This window comes from Sarcophilus harrisii, chromosome 4 (genome assembly GCF_902635505.1).
Source record: "Sarcophilus harrisii chromosome 4, mSarHar1.11, whole genome shotgun sequence".
Classification (NCBI taxonomy): Eukaryota; Metazoa; Chordata; class Mammalia; order Dasyuromorphia; family Dasyuridae; genus Sarcophilus; species Sarcophilus harrisii.
Genome location: NC_045429.1, coordinates 124,132,976 through 124,138,975, shown reverse-complemented (window position 1 = coordinate 124,138,975; position 6,000 = coordinate 124,132,976).

Below are 6,000 nucleotides of genomic sequence, written 5' to 3'. Positions count from 1 at the left end.
GTTTTCAACATTCTCCTTTACAAAACTTTGTATTCCAAATTTTTCTTCCTCTTTCCTCTTCCCCCCTCCAAGACAGCAAGCAATCCAATATAAATTAAATTCATGCAATTCTTGTAAACATATTTCTATATTATCATTCTACACAAGAAAAATCAGATCAAAAGAAAAAAATATGAAAAAGAAAAAAGCAAGCAAACAAACAACACAAAGGTAAAAATACTATGTTTTGATCCACATTCAGTCCTCATAGTTCTCTCTCTGGATGCTGATGGTTCTCTCCATCACAAGTCTATTGGAATTGCCTTGAATCACTCATTGTTGAAAAAAGCCAAGTCCATAATCATGGATTTAATCATCACATAATCTTGTGATCTCTGGGTTATGCCTACTTCCTTCAGCATCAGTTCATATAAGTTGTTCCAGGCTTTTTCTGTTCATCATTTCTTAGAGAACAATAATATTCTGGGAATGGTTATACCCTTGATCTTACAATTACCTACAGGTCTATTCTCATATTTGAGTATTTCAAAATTCCTTTTTTATAATGTCTGGCTAGTTCTCTGGAGGGTCTCAGGATCAATCAGAGTCAGAATCAGTCAAAGTCCTTGGTCTTTAGGAGGAGAAGTGAAGGAGAGGAAGGCAAGCTGGATCCTGGATTCTGAAGTCTGGAGCCTGGAGTCTTTCTTCCCGCCTGCTGATAGAGAGACTCTGACCTTCTCCCACTTTCTTTTGTTTTAGCACAGGGGGCCATACCCCACCCCCTTGACTTCTCAGGAAAGGAGGTGAAAATACCAAAAAGGAGGTGATCACTCCCTCCCTGACTTCTCAGAGAGATGAAAAACACCAAAGGGAAGTGGGGAGTCAAGCCAGATATTGTTAGGTTTCTGGGCTGAAGGGTCTTACTAGAAACAGGTATACACAAATCGATTAGCATGGGAGGTATTACACAAGCACATAGCAATAACACAGAGGCTATTAGTTATGACTTTTCCTACAACCAGTGCAGGCTCGATGTGGTGCAACAAACATGAATTGTACATGGAAGGAGTGATATAACAATATGAATCAACATGGTGTTGTAAAAGATCAGATTGCTTCTTGGCTGATTGGTCATGTCTGGGTACTGAACTTCTAAAGGCTCTCTGGGTGTAGCATGGTTGACATCATGCTCCAAGTAATTTTTGTCGTGGGCTCTGGGGCTGGGCTCCTCATCCTGTTTCCCTGAATCAGTCTACATTCTGACGTCCAATGGAAGTCTCTGTTGCATTTCGGACATGGGGTATTGGGTCTTGTTCTCCCACCGTTTTCTCACCGTCTCTATGCCAACACTGAGTTTTCAGATGCCCTACTTCACCACATTGAAAGCATTGATGCGTCCCTTGCCAGAAGGGACCTTGTCTTCCCAGGTTTGGATCTTGGGAAGTCTGCATCATAACCTGGCTATAAAAGGCATTTGTGCCCACTGTGGCATAGCGTCTTATGATCTCCTTGAAAGGAGCATCTTTGTGTAGTCCTAGTATAATTCTTCTACAAACCTCATTAGCATTTTCTTTAGCAAGTTGCCTTATCATGTCTAATTATGCATTTTCATCATTAGTTCGCATGACAGCTGTCTGCAAACATCCCACAAAATCAGCAAAGAGTTCATTTGGCCCTTGTGCTATTTTCATGAGGGCTTCTCCTCTGCCTTGTTTACCTGGGATAAAGCCTCATGCTTTGATAGCAGCAGAAGCAATTTGCTCATATGCTACTATGGAGTAATTAATCTGTGCTGAAGTGTCTGCATAAGAACCTACACTTGTTAGTTGGTCATAGGTGATTGGAGTATTAACTCCACTATGACTATTTCGTTGGGCTTGTATCCTACAAAGTTCACTATATTCAGAAAGCCACAACAAGTTTTGTCCAGGTTCTAATCATGTCCTTGCTATAGGTTTCCTACTGATTTTCCTAGTGATTACCAGGGGTTAAAATTTCATAAGCCAAATTCTCTAATAACATCTTAACATAAGATGATGTAGCCCCATAAGAAGTGTGTGATGGGCTGAAACTGAGCAGTTGCACTGAGGTCCAAGCACTTAAGGCTAATTACCAAGTGGACATTACTCTATTAGCATTTGCTTGGAAAATGGCCTGCCCCACCATTCTGTGCTGGCTCGATCTGTTGGCCTATAGAGAGATTTGGAGAAGGGAAATGAGGGTGGAGTGAGAAAGCCAGAGTGACTCCTGGCCGGATTCGTGTTGCCATCTCTCTCAGTTCGTATTGCCACTCTGTTCATGTCCACAAAGAATAAAGATCAAGGACTTTTGCTGATCCTGACTCCAGCTGATTCTAAAGTATCCAGGGTGCTAATGCGGTCATCACAAAAGTACAAGCCTTTTTCAGATCTTAAGATAATTTAGAGAATAAAAGGAGTGTATCTTCTCCTTTATTGACCTGAAGAATTAAGCTGTTCAATCACAGGATACATTTCTATTCTAAAATCAGCTGTATTCTACCCTTCCTCTCTGGCTTTAAGTAGTGCCCTTTGTAATCCAGCCATGGGGGGAGGGGGTGTGTGATTGCTGGGGGAAGGTGCTAGTGATATCACTGCTCCTCCCACTCCTTCTCCTTCCTCCACCCAGGAAGGTGAAGTTGATGGGGAAGGGTCAACAGCCTGCTCGGATGTAGGCAGAATTGGAAGCTGGACTGTTATAGTGAGAATCATCATGCCCTTCAAGTTCACTTAACTCCCCATGCCCTCTAGCAATATTTCCATTACCCTCTCCCTTTCCTCTTTCTCCAGAAGCTTCCTTGTTTGATTGTTCTGCTTAGAGCTTTTCTTTTTTTCTAGAACTTTTGAGATTCTTTAAGGCCAATTGTATTATGTTGTATATATAGAATGTTTCTTTAGAAATTGAATCAGGACCTTTATCATTGTAGTATTCACATAGTTGACCACCTACTAGCTTCCAATTATCTGCTTCTATTTTTTCTTCCTTGAAAAACCAAGGGGACATGCATTCTATTATATCCAAGAGTCCATCAATCTGCTCCCAAGTTATAAGCAAACCTTGTCTTTTTATTAGTCTGAGTATGCTTCCTGTAGATCTCCCTCGGGGTGGGGTTGGGGGAGAATCTTTTCCTAATATCTGCCCCATTTCAGCTAGAAAAAGGAAAGTTACTAGTTTATTCCTTAACAAAGTAAGTTTCCTGTTTGTTTATTTCAATACTTACCCTATTTCCTAGTCACAGGGACTTCTTCAGTGAAATTAGGGTCCTTGGTCCACACATTGGGTGCCAAAATGTGAAGTCCAGACTAGCTTCCTGGAAGTCTCAGGGTCAGCCAGAGTCAGGATAAATTAAAAGTCCTTGGTCTTTAGGGGGAGAAGTGAAGGAGGCTAGATCCTAGATCCTGGAGTCCAGTCACCAACCTCTCTCCTCCTCATCCTGCCACCAAGTCACTCTCTTTTCTATCACCCCGCCCCCAATTCTTGCCTATGATTATCTTACTACCCAACATTCAGCAAGTGCCAAAGATGAGGAAAGCCATGATCCAAATATATGCTAATAAAGCCATTGTCTCACATTAATAGGAAATTAGTCTTAAGTGGTCTGCATTCTCAGATTCATTCACCTATTCAGAGTTTCAGTCCTCTACAAGAAAGGAAGGCGCTGTTGTTATTTGTATCTCCAGAGATTAGCACAATGCCTTGTACAAAATGTTTCATAATTGTGTTTTAAAAAGCAGGGAATTGGAAAAAAAGGTCAGATTTCTAAATTACAGAACATACCTACAGTTGTACTCAGTTTTAAAGTTGCTTGTTCATTCTTGTTTGGGAAATCTTTTATCACCGATATTCTTCACTTTATCCCCAAAGATGTCTTCTCCTACCCCCCATCCTCAGTCTCTAAAGTACTTCTGTTGTTAACTTGGCTTCTGGAATTGCTTTGAGGAAGAGGGATAGACAAAGAGCCTGTGACGTCACTGGCACAGGGAATTCCAAATGAGGAAAACCCCTCTGTTATGATCCAGCTTATACCAACTCTTGATTGTTGGATTTTCAGTATTAGCATTTCTACTTCAGCAAAGCTACAAATCAGTACTTGTTTACTACTTTGACAGTCTAGACTTAGGGAAGCTTTAGGGACATGGGACAAGAGAAATGTTAATGATATAGATTAAACTTAAAAGTGCTTCATGATTTGGGGGAGCCAATTCTTAAACATTTACAGCCCACCCCTTAAGACAAATTAGTACTTTCTCTACAGCATGTAGTCTTGAGGTTATGGGACTTACCCAAGGCCTCAGTAAATATGCACAAGAGTAAAGACTTCCTCCCTTATACCCTTGTATCCACTGCACTGGCAGTTCCCATTTAGTGGTTCACAAATTCCTTAAAGGTTCATTTTGATGATCTAAGAGGTTTGGGCTAAAAATTTATGATGTAGTTTAAAAAAAAAGTAAACAAAATTACAGAGAATATTATGAGTAGTATATTAGATCATCCCAAGGATTTAAACCCCTTTTTACTGCTGTTGCTGAAAAAAGTCTGGAGGAATAAAAACATACTGGGAATAATCACATCATGATGCTTGGGACTCTTCATTTGGTCTATAAATACAGAGAATATGAAAGCTAGAAGAAATTTTGAAAATACCATTCCTCATTCTAAAGATAAAGAAACAAAAGATTTATAGAAATGAAGCATCTTGCCCAAATTCAGATAGCAAGTTATTATCAGAAAAAGGAGTAAAGCCCAGCTAACCCATTGTTATGGATAGATTCTTCTTCTATCTCACAGGTTCTTGACCAATTGGCAGAAAGAGAATGAAGTATCCCCTAGCCCAAAGGAGTGACTTTTTTCACACTATTCTCAGCAATGAATCACCAGTAACACCTCCACAGATCCAGAACCAAAATGACTGTGAGAGATATTAAGGACCTCTAGGTGGTGGTCATCCCAGAGCACTGGAGATGCCGTATAGTCTGTCTACATTTAACCTCCTGCACTATTTGTCTACCCTTCTAGTTTAGGGAGCAGAAGAGGCCTGCAGACTACTGAAATGGTGTTCTAGTTCTGACACTGCCGTACTTCATTCAATTTTTTTTATAAACTTTGGGTAAAATAGGCAGTTTCAACAGGGTGGTAAAATCTATGTCACAGGTTGCTAGGATTTCCCAATTTCTTCTGAAAAATATATTCAGAGGCTCCTTTAGAGAATCATATTATATGTTAATTATATATTATTGATTATATACAAAATATAATTATATACTACATGAATATATAACATGTAAATTACAACACAATTTACACTTGTATAGAGGGTCTTTATAATTATGAAATTCTTTTAACAAACATGACTGATTAAACTTTTATTAGATACAAAGCCCTGTGCTGTAGGCTGGGGAAATATGAAAAACAAAATACCTTTTTGTCCTCCAAGAATTACTATGACCTGAGATCAGTGAACTTTAAAAAATAGTTTATTCTCAATTTTGTTAACCATTGGTTTTCTTTGTAATACATACAACTTTAAGAATTCCTATCTAGATCAACTTAGTTGAATGTGGCTCTCTTCAACAGTGAGGTGATTCAGGCCAATTCCAACAGACTTATGATGGAGAGAGCCATCTGCGCCCAGAAAGAGGATTGTGGAGACTGAATCTGGATCACAACATAGTAGTTTTACCTTTTTTATTGTTGTTTGCTTGCTTTTTTATTTTTCTCATTTTTTTCCTTTTTGATCTGATTTTTTCTTGTGCAGCATGATAAATGTGGAGATATATTATAAGAATTATACATGCTTAACCTTTATTGGATTACTTGTTGTTTAGGAGAGGAAGAAAAATTTGGAACACAAGGTCTTGCAAAGGTAAATGTTGAAAACTATATGTATTTTGAAAATAAAAAGATATTTAAAAAAAAGAAATCCTATCTAGCAGGAAAGATGCAACCATATTTATCCACTAAGCGATGGGGTTAACCAAGACCATGGCCTTATTTAATAATTAG